The 25,282-nt window shown below is 45.4% G+C and overlaps 1 long non-coding RNA gene across 1 annotated transcript; it reads right to left on the minus strand.

Moving 5' to 3' along the window:
- Positions 1-9,769: 9,769 nt before the first annotated feature.
- Positions 9,770-24,907, minus strand: LOC134911150 (uncharacterized). Its single transcript, XR_010176355.1, has 3 exons — positions 24,795-24,907; positions 22,349-22,469; positions 9,770-9,979 (listed from the first exon to the last, which is right to left on the minus strand). It is a non-coding gene; the product is annotated as an uncharacterized LOC134911150 (long non-coding RNA).
- Between the last annotated feature and the right edge of the window lie 375 nt (positions 24,908-25,282).

A 25,282-nucleotide genomic window follows, 5' to 3' on the forward strand; every position in this document is an offset into this window, starting at 1 on the left:
ATTTCTTATGAGGGTCAGTTCTAGCAGCTTAAGAAACAAATTTGTCTCGATGGACTCCATGTTGACGCGGATTAAAAAATCCCTCATGGCTTCTAGTCCCGCCCTTTGCGGTATGCTGGTGTATAAACTACAGATGTCAATGGTGCAAATTAAAGTGCCTGTGGGAATGTTCGATAATGATCTGAGTTGATTAAGGAACATGGTGGTGTCCTTGATGTATCTAGGTTGTTGGCAAATGAGCGGCTGCAATACACTGTCTAAAAACGATGAAATGGGTTGATAAAGTGACTTGTGCGCAGAGATGATTGGTCTCCCAGGAGGTTCGTCCACATTTTTGTGTATTTTGGGCACTGTAAATAAAACTGGTATTTTTCCGGCAGCAGTGGCCACGTCTAAGATGTTGTCAATTTCTTGTTTATACTCCATGGTGGGATCTTGGGATAACTCTCGATAAACTTTCGATAACAAGAAATTGACAACATCTTAGACGTGGCCACTGCTGCCGGAAAAATCTCCAAGAAATTATGTTCGGCTCTCAAACAAGAATTCCCTGTGGTACCAGTTTTATTTACAGTGCCCAAAATACACAAAAATGTGGACGAACCTCCTGGGAGACCAATCATCTCTGCGCACAAGTCACTTTATCAACCCATTTCATCGTTTTTAGACAGTGTATTGCAGCCGCTCATTTGCCAACAACCTAGATACATCAAGGACACCACCATGTTCCTTAATCAACTCAGATCATTATCGAACATTCCCACAGGCACTTTAATTTGCACCATTGACATCTGTAGTTTATACACCAGCATACCGCAAAGGGCGGGACTAGAAGCCATGAGGGATTTTTTAATCCGCGTCAACATGGAGTCCATCGAGACAAATTTGTTTCTTAAGCTGCTAGAACTGACCCTCATAAGAAATTATTTTTTATTTGATGGTAGATTCTACTGCCAAGTAAGTGGGTGTGCGATGGGGAGCAATGTGTCGCCATCCTTCGCCAACACTTTCATGCTTCAGGAAGAGCAGAACATGTTTTTTAATGATGTCATCATATCACAACATATTTTATATTATGCTCGGTATATAGATGACATATTCATCTTGTGGACTGGCGGCCAGGAGAAATTTGAAGCACTCATCGCCCACATAAACAACAGAATCTCCACCATCAAGGTCACAGCGTCGTGGAGTCTGTCCTCACTAAATTATTTAGACGTGATGGTTTCTATCATCAACAACGAAATATCAACGGCAGTATTCTATAAACCGACAGATAAAAATACACTGCTCAGACATAACAGCCACCACCCTGAGGCACTGAAGAAAGGATTGCCCAAATCACAATTTATCAGGGCGGCAAGGATCACCAGTAATCCTACTGAATTAGAGGGGGCCTTGACTATAGTAAAGAATCGTTTCATTGAGAGGGGATATAACATCAAAGCACTACAGGCCAGTCAGCATGAAGTAGCAGGCATGCGCAGGGAGGATCTGCTTTGCCAGAAAACTAAAAAGGACACTCATATTGTACCATTTGTCACGAAATATAACACAGCCAGTCCAGTAGTGCCCAGGGCCTTACAAGCACTATGGCCTATTATCACAACTGACAAGTCATTATCATCGCTGCACAGGAAGAAACCCATGGTTTGCCACACCAGGGGAAAGAGCATCAAAGATTGGGTCGTCCATTCGGACATCACAGGTTTCGATAAACCGGAACCAACCACGTTCCTCTCGAGATCCCCTGGATGTTACAAATGTCTAGGGTGTGAGACTTGTAAATTTATGAATCCCGGCTCCACTTTCGTATCCTGCTGTACAGGAAAAACATACGATATTAGGCACATACTTACCTGCACTAGCACTTTTATAGTGTACCTAATCACCTGCCCCTGCGGACTGCAATATGTGGGCAAGACCATCCGGAATGCCCGAGAACGTCTTGCACTACACAGGTCTGCGGTCAAAGCTGCACTATCAGGCAAACCATCAGAACAGCCGGTAGCCCGGCATTATGCCGACCACGGACACTCTATGAACGATCTAAGATTTCAAATCATCGATCAATGCCCAAAAAAATTGAGGGGTGGAGATAGAGCAGGTGACTTGTTGAGATTGGAGGCGAGATGGATCTACAATTTGGCAACCATCAAGCCCAAAGGACTCAATGACAAAATGCCGTGGAATGTATTTTGATATTTAACTAATGCCAGTTTCTTAGTCATAGATTTATCATTTCAGGATATATGATTGCTGTCTACCAGGCCCCTGTTCGCGCCTGTGCCCGGAGCGCGCCCCTCCGTGCTCTGTCCACATGGGGCAGGCATCGGATGGGGCGTACACTGGCCCCAGGTGTGAAGCATAAGCCACAATATAGAATGCGAGTAGTGCAAGTCTAAACACAACACTAGATGTTGCTAAAACTGGGAGCGATATGGCTGCCTTGATTCAGCCACTCCAGCATGTGATTGCTATAAATGTGCCTTAATATTGTATTCCATACTTGCCCTAATATGTAAATGTTTATACTGTGTATTTCTATGTAGTTTTCTTCATTGAAGACACTTTAACCTTTCATTCACACATGTCCACTTATTCAGCACGGACCGTGTCCACCGCGCCACGACACCCTGTGAGTCCTCTTGTTTTCCGTGTAGGCTGTCAGTGTATAACAGTCACACGGATAGTTACCATGGGAACCAGGACGCCATGGGACGCGATGCCGGATCACGTGACCGGAGCTGACACATCACGCTCTCACGCACACAAGCAGGGAAGGAATAGCATTCCTGTCCCCGGAAACGCTGCTGCACCTCCCGCTCGCGGGACCTCCCCACTCTTCTCACGTATAAAGGTAATCACTTTGCATTATGTTTTCACTTTTGTTGTTCACCTTGACAAAGGGGTGGTTGCGCCCCGAAACGTTGGACCATTTTTTTCACTATGGAATAAACACCTTTTGCTTATAATTGCTCGTATCTTTCCCTGAGTGCCGCTGCATGCCAGGAAACGTCGTGTGTACTACATATCCCAGAAGGCACCGGGGCGTCTGTAACTACGAAGGGTGAGTGCCAATCCATTGGTATACATATATATATATATATATATATAGGGAAAGTGGGATAGGGGTGCTAGCGACCTGCAGTGTCCATATATACAATAAAAATGAAGAATCTGTCAGGATACGTTTTTTTAAAAAGCGTAAAAGATAGGTTTATTTATACACAATATTGTTTAAAATGGTAGGCTAAAATAATACAAGTATGGAATATTGCTAAAAACTGCATCAGGTGGAAAACTAAAAAAATTTCACAATAAAAAAGTTAAGATACAAAATCTAATAGAATAAGAATATAATGCTTATCTTAAAAATGGAGGATCAATTGAGGTACACCAACGCGTTTCGTCCGTCAGACTTCATCAAGGGGTAAGGAACTAATGAGCTGTAGCCCTATTTATAGCAGGTAACATGGGTGATAATTGATTGTGACATCACTTCCTGTTAAAGTTACAAGTTACTGAAAATACATAGAGTTCGAATATAAACACATGTCAGGAGTAGAGAATCTGGTCATAGGTCTAAACAGCTAATTCTTGTGCAAAATCGAGTATTAGAATTGAAGTTATTCTTAAAAATAGTCCGGGGGCGCGTCCTGCGTCACTTTCGCCCCACTTGCTTAGTCCGCCGATTCGTAGTGCGCATGCGCACCTCGCCACACTTCCGGTGTCCGCGTCAAGGTTCAGATGTAGAGTGGGGAATCTCTACATCTGAACCTTGCCGCGGACACCGGAAGTGTGGCGAGGTGCGCATGCGCACTACGATGCGGCGGACTAAGGAAGTGGGGCGGAAGTGATGCAGGACGCGCCCCCGGACTATTTTTAAGAATAACTTCAATTCTAATACTCGTTCCTTGGTAAAGTTGGATGTTTAGACTGCGCAGTCAGTCTCTTTTCACATTTAAGTCACTCATCTGCCTATCCAGTTCACTATATAGGAACGGACTGCATACCACAGGCAATTAAAAGTTGAGACCCATTTCATTTATTTTAATTTAAGAGCTGTGTATATTTGTTTTAAATTTTGGCTTAAAATTGCCATCTTATTAAATAGAAAGTTTTATCACTCAATCCTCATATGTGTTACTAATCCAATTAGCGCTGCTAATGCTTCATGCTTAGCAGATACAGAGACAAACCCTTTCAGTCCACATGTCATACAATATTGTGTCAATCTGAGTTATGAAGGGTATTTCTCTCCTCAACCCTGACGTGTTTCGTCCTGCAAGGACTTCTTCAGAGGGGTGGTCTGTACAGCTATACAATCAGTCTGAATGACAATATTAGGAATAATCACTCAAAACCTGGTTTGTAGTACATTCTTATGAACTTATAAAACCTCAATTTCAAAGATGTAGTGATCCATTCATATTGAAAAAAAATTAGATATCCCACTCTGGGTGAGCTTCAAAAATAATTCACAGGTGGATTATATAAGCTCCTGTGTAGTGCTGTGTGCTCCTCCCAAAGTGCAATATAGAGGTGCAGCTTAATAACAGCGCAAGATAATGGTATATATATATATATATATATATATATATATATATATTTGAAATGTCAGTGTCCAGCAAACAAACACAAAATCAATTAAATAATAGAAAGATGTAATTCTACAGACATTAAGCATCTTATAAGAAAGACTTTGATCAATTGCATGGGCCCAAAAGTGATATTACGAAAAAGTCTCCGATATCTGCTGCAGACCTTTTTATATACTGTATATCTGGGGAGCTGAAAACTGCAGCTTTCTGAGTTTTTTTGCGTTTGATAAATCCCATCCTCAGTGTACAAAAAAGAAATGATGCATTCTAGGCTTGCTGTACTTAGGACATGGCATATAAAGCATCCTTTATGAGAACACTCAGTATGAGTATTGGCAGTCTACAGTGCACTTGACCTAACTGGCCTTCATCCAGCAGAGATGTAGAGGACATCAGCATGTACAGTGGAAAAAGTGCACAAATTATAACCATGTGACCTTGTACTTGTTGATGAGTTACACATTCACGACTGTTGAGCGATCCATGGGGCACTGAGGGCGTGTGGCCAAATCTGGGAGGAGTGACCACACCCCCTCTGAAAAACCCATCCAAACAGTGGAAAATACTATGAGCGTGCTGCAAAGTGGGACATTTGTCCACCTCAGCAGCTGGCCCAGGCCCCTGCAAGGCCCATCCAACAAGCCTGGGCCCATTTAAGTAGTTACTGCCATCCCCTATCTGTGCCCCTCTACACACTTGATTAAGAGAACAGTTCTCCCCAATATAACATAAGCTCCAGGTTACACCTACACCCATTTATAACCTTTTATTTGCTTGCAAAATATGAATATTGTGTCAGGCTTCAATAAACCTTAGAAACTCCCTCCAAAAAGACAAACTCCATCTCATATAAGGAAAGAAAAATGACTAAACCAGTCAAACAATACATGATATATATATATATATATATATATACATACAATGAATTAAGCACATATCAGCGTCAGCAGTGAAATTGGAGTTATCTACAGTCAGTGTGCTAGTGTTGGTTCTAGACACTGTCATCTTTATGTATTTGCTCCTGCTCTCAGGAAACGGTGGGGCAGATGTATTAAGCCTGGACTAGGGATAAAGAAGTGAGTGATAAGTGCAAGGTGATAACGCACCAGCCAATCAGCTCCTAACTATCATATTTCAAATCCATAATAATTGGCTGGTGCGTTCTCCAGGCTTAATACATCTGCCCCAGTAAATGATTTGTATGAGCATCTCTGCATCGGTCTGCATCTATTTGAAATTACAAGAACAAACCTTTACTATACTCCTCCTACAAGAGTGGAGATTATGCTGAAAACAAGACATGGTCACATTGCGTGCCTGGAAATAAATGCACATCTTCACGTGGATTCAGAGGTGGCTGCATCTACAGTATAGTAAGTAGGCCTGTAGTTCTCAAACTTGGTCCGCAGGACCCAAACAATTAATGTTTTCCTGGTCATATGTGGATCTTTAAAATGTGACAGTTGGTCATACATCGGTGCACCTGCTCAGTGGCGGAACAAGCAAGTGGTGAGCCCAGGTGCGACAAAATGCTTTGGGCCCCCCCCCCATCCCATCCCATCCCATCCAAGTCCACCCCATGGGCAGTGCGCGCCGTAGGCGCGCGCAAAAATACATAGTGGCGTGGCTTCGTGGGGAAGGGGTGTGTCCACAAAATAATACCAATTCATAAAACAGTGCACAGTAGTCTCCATTCTTCAAATTACACCGCACAGTAGCACCACTACACCAGGTAGACACCGTTTTACACCTTACAGCGAACAGATTCCCCTTTTTACACATAACGGCAGACAGCGTGCACTTTTTACACATAACGGCAGACAGCGTGCCCTCGTTACACATTGCGGCAGACAGCATACACTTTTTACACATAATGGCAGACAGCGTGCCCTCGTTACACATAGCGGCAGACAGCATCCCCTTTTTACACATTTCGGCAGACAGCATACACTTTTTACAGATAATGGCAGACAGCGTGCCCTCGTTAAACATAGCGGCAGACAGCGTGCCCTCGTTACACATAGCGGCAGACAGCGTGCACTTTTTACACATTACGGCAGACAGCGTCCCCATTTTACACATTACGGCAGACAGCATACACTTTTTACACATAACGGCAGACAGCATCCCCATTTTACACATTACGACAGACAGCATACACTTTTTACACATAACGGCAGACAGCGTGCCCTTTTTACACATTATGGCAGGCAGATTCTACCTTTTTACACATAGCGGCAGGCAGATTCCCCATTTTTATACATAGCGGCAGGCAGATTCCCCATTTTTACACATTGCGGCAGGCTGATTCCCCCTTTTTACACATTGCGGCAGGCAGATTCCCCATTTTTACATTGCGGCAGGCAGATTCCCCCTTTTTACACATTGCGGCAGGCAGAATCCCCATTTTTATACATAGCGGCAGGCAGATTCCCCATTTTTATACATAGCGGCAGGCAGTCCCCCCTTTTTACACATTGCGGTAGGCTAATTCCCCCTTTTTACACATTGCGGCAAGCAGTCCCAACAAAGAAAAAAAGAAAGAGACAGAAAGAAAGAAAGAAAGAAAGAAAGAAAGAAAGAAAGAAAGAAGAATTATACTTACCCTCTCTGTTGGCTCAGGCTCCTTGTGCAGCTTCCCGGGCAGTAGAGAAGAAGGAGGAGGGAGGTGGAGGAGGGAGCCGCAGCAGCGCTGTGTTATTGGTGGAGGCGCTGCTGCTGCTGCCCCTCTGCTTCACTATAGGCTGTTCTCAGAGACAGCCTATAGTGAAGCAGAGGAGCAGCAGCAGCAGCGCCTCCACCAGTAACAAAGCGCTGCTGCGGCTCCCTCCTTCACCTCCGTCCTCCACCTTACCCCGTACCGCTGCAGTGCGCGCCGCTCCTCTCCTCTCTCTCCGGGCGGCTGTGCGCTGCGGGCAGCGGTTGCCCGCAGCGCACAGCGGCATGTAATGAGTCAGTTTGACAATTGACTCATTACATGCTTGGGCCCCTGAACAGAGGCGGGCCCCAGTGCAACGCACTGCTTGCACTGCCGGTAGTTCCGCCTCTGCACCTGCTGGATGACCTGGGAAATGTGACCTGTTTGGGATCCTGAGAACTGAGAGAACCACTGCTGTAGATGCACTCCCCCATTTATCCACTCACAAAACTGTGATGTCCAGTTTCCTCCACACATTCAGCTGCTAGTGGAGTTGTGCAGACTCTGAATTGCCTGTAGTTGCTTAGAGTTGCTATGGTTGGGTTGGATGCACATTCTGCCAGAACCCACAGCACATTTGTATTTTCTCACGGGACCCTCCAAAACCGCTACACTTGCCATCTAGGAGGCAACTCTGTAACCTCTATGCAAGAAGTGAGTGGACTGGTCTCATCGAGGACTGGACGCGAATACCGGGTACTGTTCATTTTGCCTCCTCATATACACTTATTTCAGCATGCTCACCATGCTTAACTAACACCTATGCACCTATGCTTCTGCTGATGCTGGAACTGTGCAAGACCTAAATTATAGGGGGAATTGGATGAACTTTGATAATACTTCTATGTGGTTTGTTCTTGTGGTTTACATTTCCAGCATTAAATACAGTATGTTGGCCAACTCTTTGCAAGGGGAATAATAAAATAATCTTTGGGGGTTAGTCAGAGCTGTTAGCAAGCCATAAAAACAACACTAATGGCCAAAACCATGCTGCACTGCAGGTGGGGCAGATGTAATATGTGCAGAGAGAGTTAGATTTGGGTGGGGTGTGTTCAAACTGAAATCTAAATTGCAGTGTAAAAATAAAGCAGCCAGTATTTACCATGCACAGAACAATATAACGCACCCAAATCTAACTCTCTCTGCACATGTTACATATGTCCCCACCTGCAGTGTAACATTGTTTTGCCCAATTGCTAACTTTTTTGGTTTGTTAACAACTCTGAATAACCCCCTTTGTCCGTATGGACTTGCTTGGTAAAGGATACAACATTTACTAATACTTGCAAGCCTCCAGACCTCTAGTGTTAATCAGATGCTGAGTGACTTTTCTTTTTTTGCCTCTAAATGTTGCCTCACTGATGGAATCCAACACTGCTTGTAGCCTGGGTTAATATGACGCCTATGAAGAACTACGGATGATTACATCATTAAACTAGGCAGCATAATTGTGTCTGTGAAGCTTTACAATAATTTTCATCTCTCTTTAAAATTTGGTTTGGGATTCAGTAAAACCCAAAAGGCAACATTTTGTATTGAACTATTCCCTCTAGTCCGTCTTTCCTTGTGACCAATTTGTTAACACTATTTACCAGTACCCTCTTGTTATGTCCAAAGCAGTGAAGTATTGGGCAGTTCCTGTTCTTTCAATTATCTAGTCCACATCGGGCATGGAGTAGGCATCAAAAAGATACACAGTGTAACATTAACAGAAATCATTACAGAAGCATAAGCTTCTATCTGGTTTCATAATTGAATCAATGAGCCGCGACCAAACACTATGTAACTCTTAAGTTATGACTATCTAGAAGATCTTTTTAACTTTTATACAAGATCATGTTGCTTCTTACTTAGGTTGACTTTAACCCTTGTATCAGTCATGCTTATTCACTGTCATTTGGCCATGTCTTTCTGAAAACATTTCTCTATTCCTTATGAGAATCTCTTTGGCTTTGCACTCTGAGCAGATAACAAGGCTTCTGCTATTTTTACTTTAGGAATTCAGGGAATACCTGCTACTGGAGGGAAAGAGCCGGCTACTAGGACTAACCCATCCATACAGGGTTTAATCAAATTTACATGATACATTTGCTTAGGTTTTCTTTTTCCCTCTATGTAGTACACTTTATAATTGACCTTGTCTATGCTCTCTAACATATTAAATGGGCTCTGGAATTTGGCCAAAAATGTATTTTCTTTGATGGGAACTAAAACAGGGATTCTGACTCCAGGGGAAAGGTATGCACATTGGCATTACAATTATGCCACTTCCATGTTTCTTTTAATAAATTTCAAATCCCCATAGGATATTCCCATGTTTGTCACCAAGATGTTTTAGCAACTTTTTAGGGTCATAGCAAAAATGGTGACTTTATATGGAATCCACAATTGTTTTTTCCCCCATTATTTGTAATAAGATTGAATGCTCTTTATTTGCCATTACAGAGTATTTATCATTGATCAGTGTTAAGAATCCCGGAATAAATTAATTCTTATGCCGCGGGATAGGAAAATACAATATGGAAAAAGGCAAAATGGAGTAAATAGTTTATATAGCCACTGTCATTGTCGTTCATCGTAAAATTGGCAAACAAGCTGTTCACCATGTGTTGTCACTGTCAGTGGCATCCGCGTTCGGCAGGTATATTTAGACTGCATACAGCGTAGTATGGATTTACTGAAAATAAACAAGAAATAAAATTACTCTCTCTTGATTCTAAAATCAGCTATAAACAAAACCACGCTGACACAGCATCTCCGCCTTGGCAACCGCATGAGATTGGCGTCTCCAGATGGTGTGTTGGGATAACAGCAGAGCCGGCTTCAGATGTCATGGCCAAGGAGAGAGACTGGATGGTGGAAAACTACTGTAGCTTTGTTATTGTGAGATACAGTAGGTCTGTCTTCATATGCTGGTAATGAATTTATAATATTTATGTGAATTCAAATTGGGTGTATAAGAGTATGCTCCTCATAAATCAAGCTTACAGAGACTCAAACAAAGTGTTGTATTCCTATGTTAGAATATATTAAGGCTATTTCTCTAACATCCTAGTGGATGCTGGGGACTCCGTAAGGACCATGGGGAATAGACGGGCTCCGCAGGAGACTGGGCACTCTAAGAAAGATTTAGTACTACTGGTGTGCACTGGCTCCTCCCTCTATGCCCCTCCTCCAGACCTCAGTTAGAATCTGTGCCCGGACAGAGCTGGGTGCATTTTAGTGAGCTCTCCTGAGCTTGCTAATAAGAAAGTATTTTAGTTAGTTTTTTTATTTCAGAGATTTTCTGCTGGCAATAGACTCTCTGCTACGTGGGACTGAGGGGAGAGAAGCAAACCTACTAACTGCGGCTAGGTTGCGCTTCTTAGGCTACTGGACACCATTAGCTCCAGAGGGATCGAACACAGGACCTGACCTTGTCGTCCATTCCCGGAGCCGCGCCGCCGTCCCCCTCGCAGAGTCAGAAGACAGAAGCCGGCGGGTTGAAGCAAGAAGACGTCAAAATCGGCGGCAGAAGACTCCTGTCTTCATATGAGGTAGCGCACAGCACTGCAGCTGTGCGCCTTTGCGCCCACACTAACCCACACACTCCAGTCACTGTAGGGTGCAGGGTGCAGGGGGGGCACCCTGGGCAGCAATTAAGTACCTTCTGGCAATAGCAGCATATATACAGTTGGACACTGTTATGTGCATGAGCCCCCGCCTTTATTTTTACACAAAATCGCGGGACAGAAGCCCGCCTTCTTCCTCACCACTCACCAGCGCCATTTACTCTCCACAGCTCCGCTGAGAGGAAGCTCCCCAGGCTCTCCCCTGCAGAAGCACAATAAAGGGGGTGAAAAAGAGATGGGGGGCACATATAAATTGGCATAAAAACAATATATACAGCAGCTACTGGGTTAACACTAAGTTACTGTGTGATTCCTGGGTCATGTAGCGCTGGGGTGTGTGCTGGCATACTCTCTCTCTGTCTCTCCAAAGGGCCTTGTGGGGGAACTGTCTTCAAATAGAGCATCCCCTGTGTGTGTGGTGTGTCGGTACATGTGTGTCGACATGTCTGAGGTAAAAGGCTCCCCTAAGGAGGAGATAGAGCAAATATGTGTGTGAGAGGGTGTCTCCGTCGACAACGCCGACACCTGTTTGAATATGTGTAAGTGCTAAGGTGAATTTATTGCACAAAAGATTAGAGAACAGACAGGAAATCTACCCATGTCTGTCCCTATGTCGCAGAGTCCTTCAGAGTCTCACAATGCTTACTATCCAAAATAATAAACACTGATATTGACTCCAGTGTCGACTACGATAATGCAAAGTTACAGCCAAAATGGCAGAAAAGTATTCAATATATGATTATTGTAATAAAAGATGATTTGCATATCACTGATGACTCATTTGTCCCTGACACAAGGGTACACATGTTAAGGGGAAGAAAGCTGAGGTAAATTTCGCTCCTCTCATGAGGAAAAAGAGCGGGAATCTCCAGACAAGAGACTGCTGCTTCCCATAAAGAATTCTCAGGCAGTATCCTTTCCCCACTAGGGCCAGGATGTGATGGGAATCTTCCCCTAGGGTGTCACGTTTGCCCAGAAGGTAGCCCTAGCTATTCTCAGGGATCCTGCAGATAGCGTGCACATTCTGGTACACTACTCAGACCGGCGATTGTGTCGGCATGGGTTTATAGCGCTGTGGCAGCGTGGATAGGTACCTTTTCAGCAGAGATTGAGACCCTAGTATACATATAGATATATATATAGAGATATATATCTAAATATTAAAGATGCTGTCTTAAGAGATATGTATATATAAAACATGCCCAAAGAGACATGAGTATACTGGGTCCTAGAGTCAAAGCTATGTCGATTTCTGCTTGACGTGTCCTGTAGAATATGCAATGGACAGATGGTGCAGACTTAAGAGACATATGGAAGGCTGAGGATTGTGTGGAGAAGGGTTCTCGGACCTGGTCTCCAGAACTATAGCTGGTAATTCTGATATTTTGCCTTATATTCCTGCACAGCATAGGAAAGCACGACATTATCAAATGCAGCTTTTCGAATAAAGAAACAAGAAATTCCGAGGTGCGTCCTTTCCTGCCAGAGGCGGGGGCAGAGGAAAGAAGCTGCACAACACAGCTAGTTCCCAGGAACAGAAGTTCTCCCCGGCCTCTACAAAAATCCACTGCATGTTGCTGGGGCTCCACAGGCGGAGCTAGGCCCGGTGGGGGCACGCCTTCGTAAGTTCAGCCACAAGTGGGTTCACTCCCTGTTAGATCCCTGGGCAATAGATATTGTGTCTCAGGGATACAAGCTGGACTTTGAGAAGATGCCCCCTCACCGACAGCCCTGCCGGCTTCCCCCCACGAGAGGGAAACAGTGTTAACTGCAATTCACAAATTGTATCTTCAACAGGTGGTGGTCAAGGTTCCCCTCCTTCAAAAAGGAGGGGGTTATTATTCGACCATGTTGTAGTCCCGAAACCAGACGGTTCGGTCAGACCCATATTGAATTTAAAATCCCTGAACATATACCGGAATAGGTTCAAGTTCAAGATGGATTCGCTAAGAGCGGTCATTGCAAGCCTGAAAGGGGGAGATTTTATGGTGACTTGGGACATAAAGGATGCATACCTTCATGTCCCCATTTATCCACATCATCAGGCGTACCTCAGAATTGCGGTACGGGATTGTCATTACCAATTTCAGACGTTGCCGTTTGGTCTCTCCACGGCCTTGAGAATATTCACCAAGGTAATGGCGGAAATGATGGTGCTCCTGCGGAAGCAAGGTGTCACTATTATCACGTACTTGGACAATCTCCTCATAGAAGCGAGATCAAGAGAGCAGTTGCTGAACAGCGTATCACTTTCTCTGGAAGTGTAACGGCAACACGGCTGGATTCTATATATTCCAAAGTCGCAGTGGGTTCTTACAGCTCATCTGCCTCTCCTAGGCATGATCCTAGACACAGACCAGGAAAGGGTTTATCTCCCAATAGAGAGAGCTCAGGAGCTCGTGACACTGGTCAGGAATCTATTAAAACCAAAACAGGTGTCAGTGCATCACTGCACTCGAGTCCTGGGAAGGAGGGTGGCATCATATGAGGCCATTCCCTTCGGCAGGTTCCATACGAGGACCTTCTAATGGGACTTACTGGACAAGTGGTCCGGATCACATCTTCAGATGCATCAGTGTTAGGGTCTCCTGCCCTGTGCTGCCACGTCGTCATGGCAACCGGGAGACAAGTGCTAGCGGAGTGGCCTGAGCGCAGCTGATACTCCGGTTCGGGTCTTTTGCTGTGCAGTGGTTACAGGCTTTGTGCACGGCAGGGGATCCGGTGCTGGTTTTTGTGCTCACAGTCTGTGAGGTCTGAGTGGGGCGTGGACAGCACCTGCTATATAAGGCCTCTTCTCAGGTTAAGCAGATGCTGCTGAATCTTTGTTGGTTAGTCAGTTCCTGAAAGTTAGCCAGTACTGTGTAGCTTTGTATTTGTTGCTTACTGCAAATAGGCCTTGGGATTTGGTACTACACTCTGCCAATCCAGACCTAGCAGTAAGACTGGAGTCAGTCGTTTAACTTGCTGGGGTTCTTTTGCTACTCTGTGAACTTAGCAAGTTTGCGGCTGTATTCTCAGACTTGCCTGCCAAAATCCTTTCTCACTGTGCAAGGTGTTCTGGTGTCAGTTTAGTGGCAGTAAGCTGAACCAGTGCACTGCAAGTGAGGACTAGGATTGTGGAAACTCTCCTTGTGTCTATTATTCCATCTCTGACCAAGGAGTTTACTGCCACACCCGTTGGTAACCCTTTAGGGTTTTGCTGTTGCCCTTAGCAACAGCATTTCGGGTTCTCTACGTTTTAAAACACAACATCTTGCTTCTTTCCATCTGAGCACTCCTAATACTAGGGAGACACCCAGTTTCTTAGCCTCTGGGCTTCTCTGTTCACTTTGTGTTTATTTTGTTACCCTATCACCTTCTGTGTACGTAATGTCATATTCCCCAGTCTGTCTGTGAGTTCATTTGTTTTGCATCCCTCTCCGTTCAGACACCAGTACATTCCTGCAGGCACTGGTGTGCATAACAATCGGTTAATCACCCTATCCCCCAGAGCCAGGGTGTCTCTCCTGTGGTGGCTGCAGAGTGCTCACCTTCTCGAAGGTCGCAGTTTCGACATTCAGGACTGGGTCCTGGTGACCACGGATGCAAGCCTCCGAGGGTGGGGGGCAGTCACACAGGGAAGAAATTTCCAACGGCTGTGGTCAAGGCAGGAGGCTTGCCTTCACATCAATATCCTGGAACTAATGGCCATATACAACGCCCTAAGTCAAGCGGAGACCCTGCTTCGCGACCAACCGGTTCTGTTTCAGTCAGACAATATCACCGCAGTGGCTCATGTAAACCGCCAAGGCGGCACAAGGAGCAGGGTGGCGATGGTAGAAGCCACCAGAATTCTTCGCTGGGCGGAGAATCACGTACAAGCACTGTCAGCAGTGTTCATTCTGGGAGTGGACAACTGGGAAGCAGACTTCCTCAGCAGGCACGACCTCCACCCGGGAGAGTGGGGACGTCATCAAGAAGTCTTCGTGCAGATTGTAGGTAGGTGGGAACTGCCACAGGTGGACATGATGGCATCCCGCCTCAACAAAAAGCTACAGAGGTATTGCGCCAGGTCAAGAGACTCTCAGGCGATAGCTGTAGATGCACTGGTGACACCGTGGATGTTCCAGTCGGTTTATGTGTTTCCTCCTCTTCCTCTCTTACCCAAGGTGCTGAGAATCATAAGGAAAAGAGGAGTGAGAATAATACTCATTGTTCCGGATTGGCCAAGAAGGACTTGGTATCCAGAGCTGCAAGAAATGCTCACAGAGGAGAGGACCCATGGCCTCTGCCTCTAGGGCAGGATCTGTTGCAGCAGGGACCTTGTATGTCCCAAGACTTACCGCAGCTGCGTTTGACGGCATGGCGGTTGGACGCCGGATCCTAGTAGAAAAATGGGATTCCGGATGAGGTTATTCCTACGCTGATAAAGGCTAGGAAGGACGTGACGGCTAAACATTATCACCGTATATGGCGAAAATATGTTGCTGGGTGTGAGGCCAGGAATGCTTCTACAGAGAACTTCCAGCTGGGCCGTTTCCTTCACTTCCTACAGTCGGGAGTGACTTTGGGCCTAGAATTGGGGTCCATTAAGGTCCAGATTTCGGCCCTATCCATTTTCTTTCATAAAAAAACTAACTTCTCTACCTGAAGTTCAGACGTTTGTAAAGGGAGTGCTGCATATTCAGCCCCCTTTTGTGCCACCAGTGGCACCTTGGGATCTTAACGTGGTGTTGAGTTTCCTGAAATCTCACTGGTTTGAGCCGCTTAAGACCGTGGAGTTAAAATATCTCACGTGGAAAGTGATCATGCTATTGGCCTTAGCTTCGGCTAGGCGTGTGTCAAAATTGGCGGCTTTTGTCATGTAAAAGCCCCTATCTGGTTTTCCATATGGACAGGGCAGAATTACGGACTCGTCCGCAATTTCTGCCAAAGGTGGTGTCATCTTTTCATTTGAACCAACCTATTGTGGTGCCTGCGGCTACTCGGGACTTGGAGGATTCCAAGTTACTAGATGTAGTCAGGGCTTTGAAGATTTATGTAGCCAGAACGGCTGGAGTCAGGAAAACTGACTCGCTGTTTATCCTGTATGCATCCAACAAGCTGGGTGCTCCTGCTTCAAAGCAATCTATTGCTCGCTGGATTTGTAACACGATTCAGCAGGCTCATTCTGCAGCTGGCTTGCCGCCTCCAAAATCAGTAAAAGCCCATTCCACAAGGAAGGTGGGCTCTTCTTGGGCGGCTGCCCGAAGGGTCTCGGCATTACAGCTTTGCCGAGCAGCTACTTGGTCGGGTTCAAACACTTTTGCAGAGTTCGGCAGGTTTGATACCCTGGCTGAGGAGGACCTTGTGTTTGCTCATTCGGTGCTGCAGAGTCATTCGCACTCTCCCGCCCGTTTGGGAGCTTTGGTATAATCCCCATGGTCCCTACGGAGTCCCCAGCATCCACTATGAGGTTAGAGAAAATAAGATTTTACTCACCGGTAAATCTATTTCTCGTAGTCTGTAGTGGATGCTGGGCGCCCGTCCCAAGTGCGGACTTCTTCTGCAATACTTGTATATAGTTATTGCATAAATAAGGGTTATGTTATGGTTGCATCAGGTTTATCTGATGCTCTATTGTTGTTCATACTGTTAACTGGGTATAGTTATCACGAGTTGTACGGTGTGATTGGTGTGGCTGGTATGAGTCTTACCCTGGATTCCAAAATCCTTTCCTTGTAATGTCAGCTCTTCCGGGCACAGTTTCCTTAACTGAGGTCTGGAGGAGGAGCATAGAGGGAGGAGCCAGTGCACACCAGTAGTACTAAATCTTTATTAGAGTGCCCCAGTCTCCTGTGGAGCCCGTCTATTCCCCATGGTCCTTACGGAGTCCCCAGCATCCACTACGGACTTCGAGAAATAGATTTACCGGTGAGTAAAATCTTATTTTTTCATTATTCAGACTTATCTGGCCTCCTGCACCTGACTTGTGACATGTTAGACTGTTGTTTTCCTGAAAACAGAGGACACCAACACATTTGAATGTCTTAATTTTGTTAAGTCAAGTTCTATAGAAAATGGTATAAGTTGCAAGCTTCAGCATATTGCACAAGTTAATGACAACCATAGCTTGCATTGCATCATTAACTAGTTTTACCATGCAGGAAAGCTGATACTGATCATCAGAACCCCTAACGGGGTGAGACTTTCGGGAAGAAGTATGCAGCAGTCAAAAGAGTTGAAGTTTATTTTTTTCTGTAACGGTACTTCAAGATAGCGTTATTTTCACAGGGCTCCCTCCGGTATTTTTTCACAGTTGGGAAATATGCCCGTTAGTGCATAAAATAACAGAAAAAAAAGAAACTTCCACAGGGTATTTGAGGGACAAAGGGAGAGAAGTTGCCCGTGGCAACCAATCAATAATTTTTTAGAATGCACTTGATAAATGTTACCTCAAAACTGATTAGCTGCCATTGGCAACTTCTCCACTGGCTCACTTCACCACTCTTTTGACTACTTCATACATCTCCGCCTTTGTCCCCCAAATACTCTGTGGAAGTTTCTTTTTTTCTGCTATTTTATGCACTATCGGGCATATTTATAAATATTTAGACAAAAATGTTAGAAAGGGTGTTTTCACTAAAATATGACTGTGAAAAAATACTGGAGGGAGCCCTGTGATAATAACGCTATCTTTAAGTACCGTTATTAGGGCTTCCCTCCAGTTCTTCTACTTCTACTGGCAGTGAAGTCTGAGCATGGAGTCTCCTTCTTTGATCAGCCATGGACGGATCACTGCATAAAAAATTTATAAAAATGAAATAAAACATAAACCCCCCCACTTATATGGACAAAGGGACCAATGATCAGTGAGCTATCGTCATCTTTTTCTGTGCTCCTGCTGTGACCCCGGTCATCTAATCGGTAAAGTGAGCTCAGATGCTGCAAAGTGGCGGCATCTCTTTTCACTTTGCTGATCACAGCGGTCGCAGCAGCACAAGAGTACAGATGACTGGAGCTCACTGATCACCATTTCTGGGTGCAGGTAAGTGTCACACAGACAAAAGGGGGTGCAGATGCACTAAGCGATCATTACAGTATAATTTGGTAAATCATAAGAGGTTGTTAGTATATTGTTGGCCAATGATATTGGCCTACCCACCAATCGTCCAGGTCACCTCTTGTCGGGTAGGTTCCTAACACTATGGGGCCAACATCCGGAACGCAGGAAACCCCCAAACATGATCCAGCAAAGGACCCCCCCAGGGCATCACACTAAAAAATAGTGATAGTAAAGGGATATAAAGTGTGAGTATATGGAGGTCCCTACTATGAGTTTAAAGGTAGAGAGTATGTGAAAAAAAATGTGGTTAGGCCAATATCATAGGCCAACGATATACTAACAACCTCTTATGATTTACCAAATCATACTGTAATGATCGCTTAGTGCATATGCACCCCCTTTTGTCTGTGTGTACTACTTTATTCTCAGCAGCATAGCACCTTTCATTACTGGAGGGTGTGCAATTTAGAACCATCTCCCCTGCAGGTAAGTGTCCTCTGCGCAGCATCGTGTGCGGGGGGAAGGGGGTCGCGTGGGGGAGGCTTAGTCGGAAGTGGTGCATGTGCAGTTAAACTCTCTGTATTTGAAAAAAAAGTACCATGAGAAGTTTGGGTACAGGATTCGCTGGGGCAGAGCTCTGTCACAAGCTCTGTCCCTGCATGCGATACTTGAGATGAGACAGAGAGAAGGTAAGGGATGAGGCAGAGGGGGGGTAAGAGGTAACACAGAGGGGAGGTAAGAGAGGAGTCAGAGGGGAGGTGGAAGGTAAGGAAAGATACACATGGAAGGTAAGGGATGAGACAGAGGGGAGGTAAGGTATGAGACAGAGGGTAGGTAAGGGATGAGACAGAGGGGAGGTAAGAGGTAAGACAGAGGGAAGGCAAGAGAAGAGACATAGGAGAGGTGGAAGGTAAGGAATTACACATATGGAATCTAAGGTATGAAACAGAGGGTAGGTAAGGGATGAGACAGAGGGGAGGTAAGATATGAAACAGAGGGTAGGTAAGGGATGAGACAGAGGGGAGGTAAGGTATGAAACAGAGGGAAGGTAAGGGATGACACCAGGGGCGCCACAATGTTATATGGTGGGGGAGTCATGGCAAAAAAACATTTGGTGCTCCCCCAATGATTACCCCCCCCTGACGGGAGCGCTTACCTGGCCGGCTCTTCACACAGATGTATTACTGGGAGGAGGCGGGGATGTCCCAGCAGTCTCAGCATGGGCACGCCTCCTCCCAGTAATGCATCTGTGTGAAGAGCCGGATGGTAAGGCAGGGCAGAGAAGGTAAGGGATAACCTCTGCTCCTCCATAAAATGTATTTGTTTCCGATTCCTGACAACACATGCCTGTATTTTGCTCTTATTTGGTGGCTGTAGGTCTGTCAGTAGATATCCCATAGTCCGGTCCTGGGTGAAGATAAAGCAAAACCTAAATATTTAATCCAACAATTTGATTTGATGCTTTGTGGAACTATAAGTCTCAGAAAGCCCTGTTAAGCCATACAAAGTGTAGTTCCAGAACAGCAGAAAAGACAGAGGGCCAAATTCAGCATGGATCGCTATTCAGAAAATTTGCAAATCGAGCGATTATCGAATGACTGTGCATGCATAGTGAGGAGTAATAGTGACAGAAAATGCGTGCAGATCGTAATTGCAATGTAGCCGCTGTTTGACTGACAGGAAGCCGGCGTTTCTGAGCGAAAACCTGCCGTTTTCTGGGTGTGTCAGAAAAAATGCAGACTTACCTAGACGTTTTTGGGGAGGGTCTCAGACATCAGCGCAGACCACTTTCCAGGCCGTCTCAGTCACAGATTACTGGCAGCCTCAGACCTACTCACATTGCTCAGACGGCAAAGTTTCTTCGATGTTCCGGAAATTGCGTATGCATCTGCGATGCATTTGCAATTTTGCATGGGGCATTTTTTCTTCCTGTCGGGGTGGCGCCTTTCTACTTGCAAACAACTGCAATTTCTTTGAATAGCGATCCATACTGAATTAGGCCCAGAGACAACAAAATCCAATTGTCCCAAGCTAGTGTACAACTTGGACATCTGTTATAAGAAAATAGCTGGCCAGGCGATCTATATATACAATATAAAAGGCAAAAAAGGAGATTGACTCACTGATTGACTCATCACGAAATCTCTTAAACCACAAGGCCTACAATCTTGAAACTTGGCAGGTAGCTTCTCCTTAGGTCCCAGGTGCTTGCTAAGAACCGTTTTTATGTCACTGTCCATCCATGGAAACCGCCAAAAATGGATGTGTGTATGTATGTATGTATGTATGTATGTATGTATGTATGTATGTATGTATGTATGTGTGTATGTGTATATGCATGTTGCAGCATAACTCCGGAATGCCTGCAGCAATTTACACCAAACTTGGTACACATATGACTTACAATCTGGGAACAAACACTGTGGTGGCACACACCCCTAGCATCCCTGGGGGGCAGCAGCACAGAGTATATCAGGAGACAGCATAACTCCAGAACGGCTGGAGCAATGTACACAAAAATTGGTACACCTATGACTTACAATATGGAAACAAACACTGTGGGGAAAGACACCCCTAGCACCCCTAGGGGTGGGAGAGCAGCATAGAGTATATCAGGAGACAGCATAACTCCGGAATGCCTGGACCAATTTACACCAAACTTGGTACACATATGACTTACAATCTGGGAACAAACACTGTGGGGGTAAGACACCTCTAGGGGCGAGACAGCAGTACAGAGTATTTCAGAAGACACCATAATTCTGGAATGCCTGGAGCAATTTACAACAAACTTGGTACATAGATGACTTACAATCTGGGAGCAAACACTGTGGGGGTAAGACACCCCTAGCACCACTAGGGTTGGGACAGCAGCACAGAATATTTCAGGAGACAGCATAACTCTGGAATGCCTGGACCAATTGACACCAAACTTGGAACACATGACTTACAGTCAGCAGAAAGCATAACTCTTGAATGTCTGTGGCAATTTACACCAAACTTGGTACACATATGACTTACAAACTGGGAATAAACACTTGTGGGGGTAACACACCTCTAGCACCCCTTCAGGGTGGGCCAGCAGCACAGACTATATCCGAACATGCATGATATGTCAGTGACTACAGGGCTGCATGTGACAGTGGTAGTGACATGATATAAGGAGGGGAATGGAGGTAGCAGGAAGCCACACACTGATCGTTATATAGTGGGAGGAGCAGGGTCCCCAGCAGCACAGAGTATATTAGGATATGCATAATATGTCAGGCAGGACATAGCTGCATGTGACAAGGGCAGTGACATGATGTGAGGAGGGGAATGGAGGTAGCACGAACCCACACACTGAGAGTTATATAGTGGAAGTAGCACGGTCCCCCAGCAGCACAGAGTATATAAGGAGATACATAATGTGCTGCGCTATATAAGAAACTGTAAATAAATCGGTAATTTCACAGGGGCACTGACATGATGTGAGGAGGGCAATGGAGGCAGCAGGAAGCCACAGACTGAGAGCTGTATAGTGGGAAGAGCAGGGTCCCTTGGGGGACCAAATAGTGGTCCGGCCACTACACAAAGTGGGTGAGGGAAGCAAGACATGCCTATATACTAGATCTCCAACCAACTAAACTATATTTCTAATTTACCATCGTCATTCCGTAGTGAAGCACGGGTATTCAGCTAGTATTTTATAACACTACAAAACTTCTCTAACAGAGCCTCTAATATATTTATCATACTGCTGTGCAGAATTTCTTTCTTTTTCTGTCATTATTTTTGATTACTTGTAAATTGATTACTTTCATTAAAAGTGTAATTAGTATTATCAGTTCATCGTTATTTTCTACAGTATTATGAGGTTATTTCTGTGACAATTAGCCCTAATTCGCTGTGAGCAGATATAAGTATATGAAGGTCATGTAATGAACGGTTAAAAATTGTTATCTTCCCACTTATACATTCATTTATATACAATTCTAAAAATGAATTTGCAGCCAGAGGGAAAGATGTTTACCCTCTGGGTGGGTGGTCTTCTGTATGCCGAATGTCGGGATCCTGGCGCACAGTATACCGGCGTCGGAATCCCGACACCCGGCATACCGACAACTACTCTCCCTCGTGGGGGTCCACGACCCCCCTGGAGGGAGAATAAAATAATGTGGCGCGCGTTGCGCGCCTCCGTGCCCGCAGCGTGGTGAGTGTAGCGAGTCCGCAAGGGGCTCCTTTGCGCTCGCCATGCTGTCGTGCGCCGGGAGCCCGAGCACCGGCATACCGTACGACACCCCTCTGGGTTGGTGCAAGATTTCTAAGATCTTTAGGCAAAACTTCAGCCTACTTCACCACCACCAATACCCACATTCCAGCCCCTCACACATAGAATTAACTTTTGCTAAACAAAAATAATAACTATTACCTTCTTCTGGCTGACTGGCATGGCTGCTGTTCAGATGCACTGGATTCTGATGCAGATGATGTATGTGGTCATTGCTGTACAGGCTCCACTTCTGCCAATGGGAAAGTTACTATAACGACAGCTGTAAAGAATTTAAAATAGGTTGCTGCTGTCCAAACCCCTTCAAGGGGCAGGTGGGGTGGGGGTGGGGATATCCGGCACTGTGTAATGATATGTGTATCTGGCATTGAGGACATGTCTGGCACTGGGGGCATATCTGGCACTATGGGGACATGTTTATCTGGCACTGGGGGCATATCTGGTACTGTGGGGACATGTGCATCTGGCATTGGAGACATATCTGGCACTGTGTGGGGCATATATGTATCTGGCACTGTGGGGACATGTGTATCTGGGGGGCATATCATGTGTATCATATCATGTGTATCTGGCACTGCTGGTGGGCATATCATGTGTATCTGGCACTGCTGGGGGGTATATCATGTGTATCTGGCACTGCTGTGGCCCATATCATGTGTATCTGGCACTGCTGTGGGGCATATCATGTGTATCTGGCACTGCTGGGGGGCTTATCATGTGTATCTGGCACTGCTGGGTGGCATACCATGTGTATCCGGCAATGCTAGGGGGCATATCATGTGTATCTGGCACTGCTGTGGGGCATATCATGTGTATCTGGCAGTGCTGAGGGGTATGTCGTGTCTATCTGGCAGTGCTGGGGGGCATGTTGTGTCTATCTGTCAGTGCTGGGGGCATGTCGTGTCTATCTGGCACTGCTGGGGGGCATGCCATGTCTATCTGGCACTGCACTACTGGGGTCAATATCTGTATCTGGTGCTATACTGGAGACATTATGTGTATCTGGCACTATACTGGGGACATTATGTGTATCTGGCACTATACTGGAGACATTATGTGTATCTGGCACTATACTGGAGACATTATGTGTATCTGGCACTATACTGGAGACATATGTGTATCTGGCACTATACTGGAGACATATGTGTATCTGGCACTATACTGGAGACATCTGTATCTGGCGCTATACTGGAGACATTATGTGTATCTGGCACTATACCGGAGACATATGTGTATCTGGCACTATACTGGAGACATATGTGCATCTGGCACTATACTGGAGACATTATGTGTATCTGGCACTATACTGGAGACATTATGTGTATCTGGCACTATACTGGAGACATTATGTGTAAGGAACACTACTGTGGCTGTTATGTGTAAGGCTGCTAATTGTGAATGTAGAGGGGGTGTGAAAAGATATTTATTTATAGTTTGATAATATGAAATTGCGAGGCTACGCCCACTTTTCCAGGAGTGCGCACGCCTTGGGGGCACGCATGGGGGGGCACTTAGAAATTTTCTCGCTCAGGGTGCTAGTAGTCCTGGAGCCGGCCCTGTCCAGTGGTGACACCAGAATGCTGGCTCCTCTCAGTGACTGAGGGCTGGGTGCTGCACTGTGACATTATCATGTATCACCCGGCTCCTGTCACTGAGGACGAGCCAGCAGTGGAGGCAGAGTCTTCAGAGGCAGCCAAGCATCTTCAGGAATGCTGGGCATGCACCCGAAGTGATGTAAATGGCGGCTTCCTGCAAGGCCACGCCTCTTACGGTAAGATCACGCCCACGGATTGATGTAAATGGGGACTGCCATGACGAAAAATGTCCCCTACCTGTGAGGCCATGCCACCCTGGTCCCACCACTGGCTACACCTTTGGTGATATATACTGTACCACAACAGAGAAGTGCAGTTTCAGAGATCCCTTTCCATAATATGGGGTCTATTTACTAAGCATTGGATGGAGATAAAGTGGACAGAGATAAAGTACCAGCCAATCAGCTCCTAGCTGTAATTTTTCAAACCCAGCCTGTGATATGGCAGCTGATTGGCTGGTACTTTATCTCCGTCCAAGGCTTAGTAAATAGACCCCTATGTCTAGTAGTTTATGGCTATAAAATGGAAATGACAAATTCTGCCCTTACTCCCACTGCAGCCCACCTTGAACTTTTTGACAATACAATAACACACATCAGGGGCAAAACAGTAATGACAATGGCATAACAACAATGGACTCATCTATGTAGTGACCTTCCCTGATCAACACCCACATCAAATAATATTCTGCGGGTATCATCTTTCAGATTTAGATATATTTCTGTCAACATCTATATATATATATATATATATATATACAAAGAACTAGTCCGGCACTCACAGTCGTATATAGCAGAAGGTGAATGTGCTCCCGTGCCCTCCCTTCGGACAGGGAGTCTGTACATATAGAGAAATCACAAATAAGGCGGCACTCAGGAGACCAAAATGATGTGAAGCAAGCGAGTGCTTTATCAACGTTTCGGGGCACGGGACCCTGTCTTCAGGACACACATCGTGCAAATCATACAAAAGTGACAAATTAAATACCTTACCTGGACGCGTCACCGGCCGTCCTCGCCGCACCTCCGTTCGGTTTCCGGGATCCAGGCTTCCGGCATCCAAGCCTCTCAGCTGACCGGATGCCAGCTCACCAGGCCGTCACAAGGGGGCGTGGGGGAGTGTTGCCAGGATACGCCTAACAACAAAAGAAACATCACAACACAATCAAAGCAAAAACGTGAATGAAACTCATTGTGTATGACAGGCTTCTATTTACAAAAGCCTGAACTAATGAACTCATGCAGATAAAACACTATATACATCAATATCAATAGAGTGTCAGTGCTAAAGTGCTAATTGAATTAAAAATAATAAAAAAAAACAGTCTGAGCGCAATGTAACTCCTAAAGAAAATATTAATTGCTATTAATTTTGATTCTAATTACCTGGTCATCACTGTTATCACACTGCTGCACATACATCTATAGTCGATGAATTTATGCCCAGTGTGCTGGGAATTGGTGCAAACATGGCAATCGTG

The sequence above is a fragment of the Pseudophryne corroboree genome, chromosome 4, assembly GCF_028390025.1.
Source record: "Pseudophryne corroboree isolate aPseCor3 chromosome 4, aPseCor3.hap2, whole genome shotgun sequence".
NCBI lineage: Eukaryota > Metazoa > Chordata > Amphibia > Anura > Myobatrachidae > Pseudophryne > Pseudophryne corroboree.